The 15,639-nt window shown below is 41.0% G+C and overlaps 1 protein-coding gene across 2 annotated transcripts in view; it reads right to left on the bottom strand.

Moving 5' to 3' along the window:
* Positions 1 to 15,639, bottom strand: part of LOC311124011 (ubiquitin-like modifier-activating enzyme 1) — a 90,398-nt gene that overhangs the window by 46,516 nt on the left and 28,243 nt on the right. Inside the window, exon 1 of one of the 2 annotated variants that reach the window (XM_084198231.1) lies at positions 9,547 to 9,725. The exons of the other annotated variant lie outside the window; for it this stretch is intronic. The gene's annotated coding sequence lies outside the window, so the exon portion shown is untranslated. Of the gene's footprint in view, positions 1 to 9,546; positions 9,726 to 15,639 lie in introns of those variants that run through there. 2 annotated transcript variants of the gene reach the window in all.

The raw sequence follows: 15,639 nt of genomic DNA, 5'->3' as shown, positions 1-15,639 counted from the left end.
CCACAACCCTGGCGTTGCAAGCGCCATGCTCTACCAACTGAGCTACACAGGACTACTATAAGGAAGACCCACTCCATCTCTACTGGTATTGTTTATTATACTATAAGGAAGGCCCACTCCATCTCTACTGGTATTGTTTATTATACTATAAGGAATGCCCACTCCATCTCTACTGGTATTGTTTATTATACTATAAGGAAGGCCCACTCCATCTCGACTGGTATTGTTTATTATACTATAAGGAAGGCCCACTCCATCTCTACTGGTATTGTTTATTATACTATAAGGAAGACCCACTCCATCTCTACTGGTATTGTTTATTATACTATAAGGAAGGCCCACTCCATCTCTACTGGTATTGTTTATTATACTATAAGGAAGGCCCACTCCATCTCTACTGGTATTGTTTATTATACTATAAGGAAGGCCCACTCCATCTCTACTGGTATTGTTTATTATACTATAAGGAAGGCCCACTCCATCTCTACTGGTATTGTTTATTATACTATAAGGAAGGCCCACTCCATCTCTACTGGTATTGTTTATTATACTATAAGGAAGGCCCACTCCATCTCTACTGGTATTGTTTATTATACTATAAGGAAGGCCCACTCCATCTCTACTGGTATTGTTTATTATACTATAAGGAAGACCCACTCCATCTCTACTGGTATTGTTTATTATACTATAAGGAAGGCCCACTCCATCTCTACTGGTATTGTTTATTATACTATAAGGAAGGCCCACTCCATCTCTACTGGTATTGTTTATTATACTATAAGGAAGGCCCACTCCATCTCTACTGGTATTGTTTATTATACTATAAGGAAGGCCCACTCCATCTCTACTGGTATTGTTTATTATACTATAAGGAAGGCCCACTCCATCTCTACTGGTATTGTTTATTATACTATAAGGAAGGCCCACTCCATCTCTACTGGTATTGTTTATTATACTATAAGGAAGGCCCACTCCATCTCTACTGGTATTGTTTATTATACTATAAGGAAGGCCCACTCCATCTCTACTGGTATTGTTTATTATACTATAAGGAAGGCCCACTCCATCTCTACTGGTATTGTTTATTATACTATAAGGAAGGCCCACTCCATCTCTACTGGTATTGTTTATTATACTATAAGGAAGGCCCACTCCATCTCTACTGGTATTGTTTATTATACTATAAGGAAGGCCCACTCCATCTCTACTGGTATTGTTTATTATACTATAAGGAAGGCCCACTCCATCTCTACTGGTATTGTTTATTATACTATAAGGAAGGCCCACTCCATCTCTACTGGTATTGTTTATTATACTATAAGGAAGGCCCACTCCATCTCTACTGGTATTGTTTATTATACTATAAGGAAGGCCCACTCCATCTCTACTGGTATTGTTTATTATACTATAAGGAAGGCCCACTCCATCTCTACTGGTATTGTTTATTATACTATAAGGAAGGCCCACTCCATCTCTACTGGTATTGTTTATTATACTATAAGGAAGGCCCACTCCATCTCTACTGGTATTGTTTATTATACTATAAGGAAGGCCCACTCCATCTCTACTGGTATTGTTTATTATACTATAAGGAAGGCCCACTCCATCTCTACTGGTATTGTTTATTATACTATAAGGAAGGCCCACTCCATCTCTACTGGTATTGTTTATTATACTATAAGGAAGGCCCACTCCATCTCTACTGGTATTGTTTATTATACTATAAGGAAGGCCCACTCCATCTCTACTGGTATTGTTTATTATACTATAAGGAAGGCCCACTCCATCTCTACTGGTATTGTTTATTATACTATAAGGAAGGCCCACTCCATCTCTACTGGTATTGTTTATTATACTATAAGGAAGGCCCACTCCATCTCTACTGGTATTGTTTATTATACTATAAGGAAGGCCCACTCCATCTCTACTGGTATTGTTTATTATACTATAAGGAAGGCCCACTCCATCTCTACTGGTATTGTTTATTATACTATAAGGAAGGCCCACTCCATCTCTACTGGTATTGTTTATTATACTATAAGGAAGGCCCACTCCATCTCTACTGGTATTGTTTATTATACTATAAGGAAGGCCCACTCCATCTCTACTGGTATTGTTTATTATACTATAAGGAAGGCCCACTCCATCTCTACTGGTATTGTTTATTATACTATAAGGAAGGCCCACTCCATCTCTACTGGTATTGTTTATTATACTATAAGGAAGGCCCACTCCATCTCTACTGGTATTGTTTATTATACTATAAGGAAGGCCCACTCCATCTCTACTGGTATTGTTTATTATACTATAAGGAAGGCCCACTCCATCTCTACTGGTATCGTTTATTATACTATAAGGAAGGCCCACTCCATCTCTACTGGTATCGTTTATTATACTATAAGGAAGGCCCACTCCATCTCTACTGGTATTGTTTATTATACTATAAGGAAGGCCCACTCCATCTCTACTGGTATTGTTTATTATACTATAAGGAAGGCCCACTCCATCTCTACTGGTATTGTTTATTATACTATAAGGAAGGCCCACTCCATCTCTACTGGTATTGTTTATTATACTATAAGGAATGCCCACTCCATCTCTACTGGTATTGTTTATTATACTATAAGGAAGGCCCACTCCATCTCTACTGGTATTGTTTATTATACTATAAGGAAGACCCACTCCATCTCTACTGGTATTGTTTATTATACTATAAGGAAGGCCCACTCCATCTCTACTGGTATTGTTTATTATACTATAAGGAAGGCCCACTCCATCTCTACTGGTATTGTTTATTATACTATAAGGAAGGCCCACTCCATCTCTACTGGTATTGTTTATTATACTATAAGGAAGGCCCACTCCATCTCTACTGGTATTGTTTATTATACTATAAGGAAGGCCCACTCCATCTCTACTGGTATTGTTTATTATACTATAAGGAAGACCCACTCCATCTCTACTGGTATTGTTTATTATACTATAAGGAAGGCCCACTCCATCTCTACTGGTATTGTTTATTATACTATAAGGAAGGCCCACTCCATCTCTACTGGTATTGTTTATTATACTATAAGGAAGGCCCACTCCATCTCTACTGGTATTGTTTATTATACTATAAGGAAGGCCCACTCCATCTCTACTGGTATTGTTTATTATACTATAAGGAAGGCCCACTCCATCTCTACTGGTATTGTTTATTATACTATAAGGAAGGCCCACTCCATCTCTACTGGTATCGTTTATTATACTATAAGGAAGGCCCACTCCATCTCTACTGGTATCGTTTATTATACTATAAGGAAGGCCCACTCCATCTCTACTGGTATTGTTTATTATACTATAAGGAAGGCCCACTCCATCTCTACTGGTATTGTTTATTATACTATAAGGAAGGCCCACTCCATCTCTACTGGTATTGTTTATTATACTATAAGGAAGGCCCACTCCATCTCTACTGGTATTGTTTATTATACTATAAGGAATGCCCACTCCATCTCTACTGGTATTGTTTATTATACTATAAGGAAGGCCCACTCCATCTCTACTGGTATTGTTTATTATACTATAAGGAAGACCCACTCCATCTCTACTGGTATTGTTTATTATACTATAAGGAAGGCCCACTCCATCTCTACTGGTATTGTTTATTATACTATAAGGAAGGCCCACTCCATCTCTACTGGTATTGTTTATTATACTATAAGGAAGGCCCACTCCATCTCTACTGGTATTGTTTATTATACTATAAGGAAGGCCCACTCCATCTCTACTGGTATTGTTTATTATACTATAAGGAAGGCCCACTCCATCTCTACTGGTATTGTTTATTATACTATAAGGAAGGCCCACTCCATCTCTACTGGTATTGTTTATTATACTATAAGGAAGGCCCACTCCATCTCTACTGGTATTGTTTATTATACTATAAGGAAGACCCACTCCATCTCTACTGGTATTGTTTATTATACTATAAGGAAGACCCACTCCATCTCTACTGGTATTGTTTATTATACTATAAGGAAGACCCACTCCATCTCTACTGGTATTGTTTATTATACTATAAGGAAGACCCACTCCATCTCTACTGGTATTGTTTATTATACTATAAGGAAGGCCCACTCCATCTCTACTGGTATTGTTTATTATACTATAAGGAAGGCCCACTCCATCTCTACTGGTATTGTTTATTATACTATAAGGAAGGCCCACTCCATCTCTACTGGTATTGTTTATTATACTATAAGGAAGGCCCACTCCATCTCTACTGGTATTGTTTATTATACTATAAGGAAGGCCCACTCCATCTCTACTGGTATTGTTTATTATACTATAAGGAAGGCCCACTCCATCTCTACTGGTATTGTTTATTATACTATAAGGAATGCCCACTCCATCTCTACTGGTATTGTTTATTATACTATAAGGAAGACCCACTCCATCTCTACTGGTATTGTTTATTATACTATAAGGAAGGCCCACTCCATCTCTACTGGTATTGTTTATTATACTATAAGGAAGGCCCACTCCATCTCTACTGGTATCGTTTATTATACTATAAGGAAGGCCCACTCCATCTCTACTGGTATTGTTTATTATACTATAAGGAAGGCCCACTCCATCTCTACTGGTATTGTTTATTATACTATAAGGAAGGCCCACTCCATCTCTACTGGTATTGTTTATTATACTATAAGGAAGGCCCACTCCATCTCTACTGGTATTGTTTATTATACTATAAGGAATGCCCACTCCATCTCTACTGGTATTGTTTATTATACTATAAGGAAGGCCCACTCCATCTCTACTGGTATTGTTTATTATACTATAAGGAAGACCCACTCCATCTCTACTGGTATTGTTTATTATACTATAAGGAAGGCCCACTCCATCTCTACTGGTATTGTTTATTATACTATAAGGAAGGCCCACTCCATCTCTACTGGTATTGTTTATTATACTATAAGGAAGGCCCACTCCATCTCTACTGGTATTGTTTATTATACTATAAGGAAGGCCCACTCCATCTCTACTGGTATTGTTTATTATACTATAAGGAAGGCCCACTCCATCTCTACTGGTATTGTTTATTATACTATAAGGAAGGCCCACTCCATCTCTACTGGTATTGTTTATTATACTATAAGGAAGGCCCACTCCATCTCTACTGGTATTGTTTATTATACTATAAGGAAGACCCACTCCATCTCTACTGGTATTGTTTATTATACTATAAGGAAGACCCACTCCATCTCTACTGGTATTGTTTATTATACTATAAGGAAGACCCACTCCATCTCTACTGGTATTGTTTATTATACTATAAGGAAGGCCCACTCCATCTCTACTGGTATTGTTTATTATACTATAAGGAAGGCCCACTCCATCTCTACTGGTATTGTTTATTATACTATAAGGAAGGCCCACTCCATCTCTACTGGTATTGTTTATTATACTATAAGGAAGGCCCACTCCATCTCTACTGGTATTGTTTATTATACTATAAGGAAGGCCCACTCCATCTCTACTGGTATTGTTTATTATACTATAAGGAAGGCCCACTCCATCTCTACTGGTATTGTTTATTATACTATAAGGAAGGCCCACTCCATCTCTACTGGTATTGTTTATTATACTATAAGGAATGCCCACTCCATCTCTACTGGTATTGTTTATTATACTATAAGGAAGGCCCACTCCATCTCTACTGGTATTGTTTATTATACTATAAGGAATGCCCACTCCATCTCTACTGGTATTGTTTATTATACTATAAGGAAGGCCCACTCCATCTCTACTGGTATTGTTTATTATACTATAAGGAAGGCCCACTCCATCTCTACTGGTATTGTTTATTATACTATAAGGAAGGCCCACTCCATCTCTACTGGTATTGTTTATTATACTATAAGGAATGCCCACTCCATCTCTACTGGTATTGTTTATTATACTATAAGGAAGACCCACTCCATCTCTACTGGTATTGTTTATTATACTATAAGGAAGGCCCACTCCATCTCTACTGGTATTGTTTATTATACTATAAGGAAGGCCCACTCCATCTCTACTGGTATCGTTTATTATACTATAAGGAAGGCCCACTCCATCTCTACTGGTATTGTTTATTATACTATAAGGAAGGCCCACTCCATCTCTACTGGTATTGTTTATTATACTATAAGGAAGGCCCACTCCATCTCTACTGGTATTGTTTATTATACTATAAGGAAGGCCCACTCCATCTCTACTGGTATTGTTTATTATACTATAAGGAATGCCCACTCCATCTCTACTGGTATTGTTTATTATACTATAAGGAAGGCCCACTCCATCTCTACTGGTATTGTTTATTATACTATAAGGAAGACCCACTCCATCTCTACTGGTATTGTTTATTATACTATAAGGAAGGCCCACTCCATCTCTACTGGTATTGTTTATTATACTATAAGGAAGGCCCACTCCATCTCTACTGGTATTGTTTATTATACTATAAGGAAGGCCCACTCCATCTCTACTGGTATTGTTTATTATACTATAAGGAAGGCCCACTCCATCTCTACTGGTATTGTTTATTATACTATAAGGAAGGCCCACTCCATCTCTACTGGTATTGTTTATTATACTATAAGGAAGGCCCACTCCATCTCTACTGGTATTGTTTATTATACTATAAGGAAGGCCCACTCCATCTCTACTGGTATTGTTTATTATACTATAAGGAAGACCCACTCCATCTCTACTGGTATTGTTTATTATACTATAAGGAAGACCCACTCCATCTCTACTGGTATTGTTTATTATACTATAAGGAAGACCCACTCCATCTCTACTGGTATTGTTTATTATACTATAAGGAAGGCCCACTCCATCTCTACTGGTATTGTTTATTATACTATAAGGAAGGCCCACTCCATCTCTACTGGTATTGTTTATTATACTATAAGGAAGGCCCACTCCATCTCTACTGGTATTGTTTATTATACTATAAGGAAGGCCCACTCCATCTCTACTGGTATTGTTTATTATACTATAAGGAAGGCCCACTCCATCTCTACTGGTATTGTTTATTATACTATAAGGAAGGCCCACTCCATCTCTACTGGTATTGTTTATTATACTATAAGGAATGCCCACTCCATCTCTACTGGTATTGTTTATTATACTATAAGGAAGGCCCACTCCATCTCTACTGGTATTGTTTATTATACTATAAGGAAGACCCACTCCATCTCTACTGGTATTGTTTATTATACTATAAGGAAGGCCCACTCCATCTCTACTGGTATTGTTTATTATACTATAAGGAAGGCCCACTCCATCTCTACTGGTATTGTTTATTATACTATAAGGAAGGCCCACTCCATCTCTACTGGTATTGTTTATTATACTATAAGGAAGGCCCACTCCATCTCTACTGGTATTGTTTATTATACTATAAGGAAGGCCCACTCCATCTCTACTGGTATTGTTTATTATACTATAAGGAAGGCCCACTCCATCTCTACTGGTATTGTTTATTATACTATAAGGAAGGCCCACTCCATCTCTACTGGTATTGTTTATTATACTATAAGGAAGACCCACTCCATCTCTACTGGTATTGTTTATTATACTATAAGGAAGACCCACTCCATCTCTACTGGTATTGTTTATTATACTATAAGGAAGACCCACTCCATCTCTACTGGTATTGTTTATTATACTATAAGGAAGGCCCACTCCATCTCTACTGGTATTGTTTATTATACTATAAGGAAGGCCCACTCCATCTCTACTGGTATTGTTTATTATACTATAAGGAAGGCCCACTCCATCTCTACTGGTATTGTTTATTATACTATAAGGAAGGCCCACTCCATCTCTACTGGTATTGTTTATTATACTATAAGGAAGGCCCACTCCATCTCTACTGGTATTGTTTATTATACTATAAGGAAGGCCCACTCCATCTCTACTGGTATTGTTTATTATACTATAAGGAATGCCCACTCCATCTCTACTGGTATTGTTTATTATACTATAAGGAAGGCCCACTCCATCTCTATCAGTTTTGTTTATTATCTGCAAGGCCCCACCTGACATCTCTGCCTCAACACTAAAAATGATGATTCAGTAAAACTTCAATGCAGTGAACTGTAGGGGTGCAACACTTAACAAAGCCTGGTGGTGGGGGGCTGTCGCCAAGGCCACATAGAACAACAACAGTATCTGATACAGAGACAAAGCCATTCAACTCTAGCACGTCAGGTTATTGATGGTGTAGCCATCACACGATAAAATGAAACAAAATAAGAAAAATCGCAATTTTCTGTTTACAAAGCAAATCACCATCAGCTATTTCTAAAAGTTGCGACAGAATTAAAATGTAATAACTAAACGGGTTGAGATCGCATACAAAAGCTATAGGTCTATATACGATGGACGAATCTTAAATAGTTTGTAAGTAAATAGATATCAATTAACGCTCCCACCAAGATAAGATAGCTGTCATTCCGGGACATTGTGGGAGCAGGCCGTAACTTCTAGATTCATGACAACCAGCCAACAAGAGAGGCGGAAATTCTGCATCCACTGCAGCTGCCTGCCGACCTAGCATTATAACTAGCTAGCGCATAGCGACAATAACAAACAACGACTGATCTTCTGCAGTGACACATAAACGGGACAAACTGAGGCAAGAGACAGCGTCAAGCATCAAATGTGGGCACAAACTAGCTAAATCAAGACAAGGTAAAAACGTGAAATAGCCCATCAAGCAAAAATCAAAATACCACAATGATACAGCAAAGTCCAAAACAAAAATCAATCATAACATCTGCTTTGTTGGCTATAACACTCCACGTTATTTCGAGTGAACGACCAAAAATATTCACTGGCTAACACAAAAGTCAGCACTGGGCCACCGAACCAGTCTAGCGAACTAAATAACACGCGAACTTAGTCTGTCGTTTTGTTGAACAAACAAGGACGTAAAATATCCGGCAACAGCAGCAAGAGGCCAACGCTATTATTAGTAGGCCGTGTGCCGCTGGCTAGCTAATCACATAAGTCATTTGGCAAGTGGATCACTGCTGAACACGGTCGGAACACTAATAACTAAACGACATATCACCAGACTGCCTCCCTTCCTGCTATCGGCCCGTAAAGGGAGAATAACTTTTCGCTGGACTGGGGGGGGGGGCCTAACGTTAGCACTCACAGAGCGGAACCGAGCTTATGGCTGGGGCCTAACGTTAGCACTCACAGAGCGGAACCGAGCTTATGGCTGGGGCCTAACGTTAGCACTCACAGAGCGGAACCGAGCTTACGGCTGGGGCCTAACGTTAGCACTCACAGAGCGTATGGCTGGGGCCTAACGTTCGCTAAAAGAGATTGTAGCTCTAACATAGGTAGCAAACGTCAGAAACCACCAGGGCAATATATAGGCTATGACTAAGCGCCTGGCGTGAATCTAAATCGAGCTGAAATAACCGTATTTACATACTTGAGTGGCTACTGTAACTAGCTACTTAGCACCCGTGCCCATTGATTTGCCTGGCTTACCAATAATCCTTCTCTGTCCCTTCTCTGTACAAACCGCTCCTCTCGTGTGTAAAACGTCAATAACGATGATTGTAGTTCTGCTTACAAAAAGAAACGAGGTGAAAAGGTTTCGGACTATAAATGTCGAGTCACTATGTCGTTTAGCTGGTCGAGTCCTGTGTGCGACCACAAGACGGGAACAAAACCAAAATGGCAGAGGGAGATACTCCTTTCTCTAATATCTCTGGCGGAAGGGGTGGCCTCAGCCAAAGAGTTAGAGGGGAAGCGAGAGGATCCACTCCCATCTAAATCTGTCCACGCGGGTACACAGCGATAAGCAGACCACCTGCCTTCCCGCCTTTCGGACAACGACTCCCACTGGGCCGAGACCATCTCGTCATTATATACCGTATCTCTGCCTCAGCACGCTCTCAATTTAAATGGGCTTTATTGGCATGGGAAACATGTTTACATTGCCAAAGAAAGTGAAATAATTAACAAAAGTGAAATAATCAAAATGAACAGTAAACATTACACTCACAAAAGTTTCAGAGGAATAGAGACATTTCAAAATGGCATATTATTAGTGCTCTCTCTCTCCAACTCCGTCACTCATTGGCTAGGTCAGCCTGAAATCGGTCTATGCTAATAAGGATCCTTGGGATGTCCCCCTCACCACTTAAAATGTGTCTCCACGTCAGGAAAGATGCGTCCTGCCTGCGTCGTTTCTAAAATACTGTTTCAATGAACAGGAGTCCCCATTTAACTCGGGAAGGGATTGCATTCATGCATCTGCTCTGGACATTTGGTCATAGCAAATATAATATTTTCACCTCGAATTTGCTAGGTCATTTGCAAGCAAAAATTCGGCCGATTAGGCTATTTGATGGAGAAGGACCATATATGCTATAAATTAATTTGATTTTACTACAGATTTTTTGGGGGGAACCCCACTCACTAATTCTATTCATTTCAGTCCTTCGGCCAATCCTGGCTTAATATAATGGCATTAGCTATTTTTAGGCATATAGTGGTGGCCAGTTATTATAGGACGACTTGGAATACAATGATCCATGACACAGCACACCAGTCTATTTTTCTATGGTTAGGCCTATCTGTAAACGCCGATACATCCTGACAAAATACACCATATGAGTGGCCGAATGTCATTTTCTGGACCTTGTAAACTGTCGAGAATAAACCCATAACTGATCCGAATGGTTGTATAAAGCAGGGCTTTATTTCGGCATGAAGCACAAAAGGACGTTTGAGCGGTTATTCAAATTAGCCAACATCACTGCAGTTTACAGCCTGGACAGTAATTGTGTACTAACAATAATACATTCCTCATCGCACTGTGTTGTTGTAGCCTAGGATGTAGAATCATTATTTTCTAAAGACGTAGGCCTACTGATATCAATAGTGGAGCGTGCCCGGCGACCGCAGAGCGCAGCCTGTAGGAACGCATAGGCCAGTATCTTCCATTTGATAATCTGCTACCTTGGCTGAAGGAGTGATGCAGCCTACAACCATGCATGTTGAATTATTGCAATAGCCTATTAAAAACGATTACAAATGTAGTATATAGCTTATTAAACTGTTATAAATGTAGTCTATAGCCTATTAAACTGTTATAAATGTAGTCTATAGCCTATTACTGTTATAAATGTAGTCTATAGCCTATTACTGTTATAAATGTAGTCTACAGCCTATTACTGTTATAAATAATATAATAATAATAATAATAATAATAATAATAATAATAAGCCATTTAGCAGACGCTTTTATCCAAAGTGACTTACAGTCATGTGCGCATACATGTTTAGGTATGGGTGGTCCCGGGGATTGAACCCACTACCCTGGCGTTACAAGCGCCATGCTCTACCAATTGAGCTACAGAGGACCATAAATGTAGTCTATAACCTATTAAACTGTTATAAATGTAGTCTATAGCCTATTAACATAGCTAAATAAATAACGACCCTGACAGTCAATATAAAAAATCATGGCGCTCGAAACGTCATGATTGTGGGTTTGATTACCGGGGCCACGAATGGAATTTGAATGCATGCATACTGTCGCTTTGGATAAAAGCATCTACTTAATGTCACATTTATTTTTGCACACCTCATATTTGTGAGACATGGAAAATTTTCCTGCATGGAACTTTTGACAGTAGCTATGGGCTGCCTGCGCATTCTGAGAAGACAGAAGAAAATAAAAACAGCATATCTAAACCCGGCAAGTTATGAATTGTATCACCAACTGTGTAACTCGGTCATAGTGTTTCTTTGTCATAACCCAAGATTGCGTGCCATATTTTTGCTGAACCTGAACATAGACAAAGTTGAATTGAAGATTGAGACCTCACATCACCAAGTAAACAATAGGCTACTATTTCCTGTCTGCTTTACAAGTATCCTTAATTGGGAGCTAGCATTACCTCTAAAGCATGTGGTTCCCAAACTGTGGGGCTCTTGGAAGATGTAATAGTATAATGCACAAAGTGCATCATCAGTTCCTTAGTTATTGCAGACCTTAGAGAGAAATTAACAACAATATTATTCCAAGTCATTCGGATTACCACAATCATATAAACATCTTCAAATAGAAACAGCGGTGTCTGCGGGTGTGGTGGTGACTATCAAGAGTTCAGTATGGGCCTCAACATCATGTTCTAACCAGACAGCACTATAGTGGGCAGAACCAAACCAATCAGTTAGAAGTATACAGCGGGCGAGGGCATTCACAGCCGACCGCTCAGACAGGTGAGGGCGTTCACAGCCGACCGCTCAGACAGGTGAGGGCGTTCACAGCCGACCGCTCAGACAGGTGAGGGCGTTCACAGCCGACCACTCAGACAGGTGAGGGCGTTCACAGCCGACCGCTCAGACAGGTGAGGGCGTTCACAGCCGACCGCTCAGACAGGTGAGGGCGTTCACAGCCGACCGCTCAGACAGGTGAGGGCGTTCACAGCCGACCGCTCAGACAGGTGAGGGCGTTCACAGCCGACCGCTCAGACAGGTGAGGGCGTTCACAGCCGACCGCTCAGACAGGTGAGGGCGTTCACAGCCGACCGCTCAGACAGGTGAGGGCGTTCACAGCCGACCGCTCAGACAGGCGAGGGCGTTCACAGCCGACCGCTCAGACAGGCGAGGGCATTCACAGCCGACCGCTCAGACAGGCGAGGGCATTCACAGCCGACCGCTCAGACAGGCGAGGGCGTTCACAGCCGACCACTCAGACAGGCGAGGGCGTTCACAGCCGACCGCTCAGACAGGCGAGGGCATTCACAGCCGACCGCTCAGACAGGCGAGGGCGTTCACAGCCGACCGCTCAGACAGGTGAGGGCGTTCACAGCCGACCGCTCAGACAGGCGAGGGCCTACAAGCCAACCGTTTTTACATGGTCCGTCATGTCGCTGGAATTAGCCACCAATCGTTTTTACAGAAACTAGTCATTGTTGACCGTATACAGTCAATGGGTCAATCAGCTGCCGTCTACTTTCATTGAAAAGCAACTCTATAAAATAAACTATAAGTATAATGTAAAACAACATTCTATAGGTTGAATGATTAGTGTTTCCAGCTGACCCCATTCCTCACTTGAACCCCATGTAAAGTGATGTGCTCTACAATACATGTCTTGTTGTTTGTATTCCTACCAGCAGACTCTCTCTCCTTGCATCCATAGCTCCGATATGTTTATGGTCAGTGCTATCAGGGATCCTTGGGACGTCCCTACCCTAAACCATAACCCTAACACATTACCAAATCCCTTACCTAACCATTACCATTTTAAATGTCAACTGACCAATAAAAACATTCATGTGGGCGTGGTTTGGCACAAATGCATCTAAATACAATTTGTATTGTAACCAAACTTTGTACACATGTTCTAATTAAGTGATAATGCCAGAGAAGCCAGTGTTTGGAGGATATATTGGCACGGGTGCTGGGCCACTCAAGGACATTTACAGACTTGTCCCGAAGCCACTCCTGCGTGGTCTCGTGTACTTAGGGTCGTTGTCCTGTTGGAAGGTGAACCTTCGCCCCAGTCTAAGGTCCTGAGCGCTCTGGAGCAGGTTTTCATCAAGGATCTCTCTGTACTTTGCTCCGTTCATCGCTCTGTCGATCCTGACTAGTCTCCCAGTCTCTGCCACTGAAAAACATCCCGTCTGGCCACTCTACGATAAAGGCCTGATTGGAGGAGTGCTGCAGAGATGGTTGTCCTTCTGGAAGGTTCTCCCATCTCCACAGAGGAACTCTGGAGCTCTGTCAGAGTGACCATCGGGTTCTTGGTCACCTCCCTGACCAAGGCCCTTCTCCCCCGATTGCTCAGTTTGGCCGGGTGGCCAGCTCTAGGAAGAGTCTTGGTGGTTCCAAACTTCTTCTATTTAACAATGATGAAGGCTACTCTGTTCTTGGGGACCTTCAATGCTGCACAGTTTTTGGTACCCTTCCCCAGATCATGTCCAATCAATTGAATTTATCACAGGTGGACTCCAATCAAGTTGTAGAAACATCTCAAGGATGATCAATGGAAACAGGATGCACCTGAGCTCAATTTCAAGTCTCATAGCAAAGGGTCTGAATAATTACGTATTAAAAATAAAAGACATACCTTATTTACATTTCCTAAAATTTCTAAAAACCTGTTTTCGCTTTGTCATTATGGGGTATTGTGTGTAGATTGATGAGGGAATAAAAAATAAAAAAAAAGTTTTTAGAATAAGGCTGTAACGTAACAAAATGTGGAAAAAGGAAAGGCATCTGAATACTTTCCGAATGCACTTTATTTAAAAAAATGTTTTATGGCACACCTGTCTGATTGACGCCTGTCTAAGTGGACTAATCCATTGCAAAGGCCGCGGGGATGGCACACCTGTCTGATTGACGCCTGTCTAAGTGGACTAATCCATTGCGAAGGCCGCGGGGATGGCACACCTGTCTGATTGACGCCTGTCTAAGTGGACTAATCCATTGCGAAGGCCGCGGGGATGGCACACCTGTCTGATTGACGCCTGTCTAAGTGGACTAATCCATTGCAAAGGCCGCGGGGATGGCACACCTGTCTGATTGACGCCTGTCTAAGTGGACTAATCCATTGCGAAGGCCGCGGGGATGGCACACCTGTCTGATTGACGCCTGTCTAAGTGGACTAATCCATTGCGAAGGCCGCGGGGATGGCACACCTGTCTGATTGACGCCTGTCTAAGTGGACTAATCCATTGCGAAGGCCGCGGGGATGGCACACCTGTCTGATTGACGCCTGTCTAAGTGGACTAATCCATTGCGAAGGCCGCGGGGATGGCACACCAGTAGTACATTTACCCTTAATTACCATCATTTATCATCTACAATGGGTTTTTTTTGGTTACGGTAATTTCTGTTAATGCATTCAATGTATTATTATTATTATTATTATTACGGTCTTACCATTGTAATTGTAGGAGTGGACACGTTGTTTGCAGAACACAACCTAGGCTACACTTGTGAGAAAAGTATGGGCTGATTTTATTCCATTTACGAGTTGTCAATTTATTAATTGTCTTTTGTTTTGAGCGCTCCTGTCAATCTTGACTAAGGACACGCACCTGATTACGCATAGAAGTAGGCCTGGGCTACCTGGCCTGTCTGTGCGCAAATGTAGGCTTATAGACGTGCCCATTTGGAGATCTGATTCTATTTCTGATTGTCTTAACTCACCATCACTGTGGAGCTTCTCAAAGTAATTTTTTCTTTACCAAAAATAGCAAGTTAACGAAGTCTGTTTTTACATCCATTGAGAATGACAATCGTTCCTCAGCGTAGCCTATTTGAAAACCCTTTCCAGCGCTCTCCCTTTCAATAACCACTCAGCCTGAAAGGGGGAAAAAATGTCATGCTCTGATCCGGTGGAAATGTTATTTAAAAAAAGCCTACCTGATTACTTCTTATCCCTTGCGCATATAGTATACAGCGGTGTCAATCTGTCTGGAGCTCACTGGTGCAGTAAACTCTGATGGCCTAGAATATTTGATACAATGTTGCAAGTTTGCTAGTGCTAGCTTCAGGCCTGACCCAAGTTAATAGTTGATACAATGTTTCAAGTTCCTTGCATAGCCAATGTGAT

The sequence above is a fragment of the Coregonus lavaretus genome (genome assembly GCF_964263955.1).
Source record: "Coregonus lavaretus genome assembly, contig: HAP1_SCAFFOLD_622, whole genome shotgun sequence".
Lineage (NCBI taxonomy): Eukaryota > Metazoa > Chordata > Actinopteri > Salmoniformes > Salmonidae > Coregonus > Coregonus lavaretus.
This window is presented reverse-complemented; position numbering and strand designations above follow the sequence as displayed.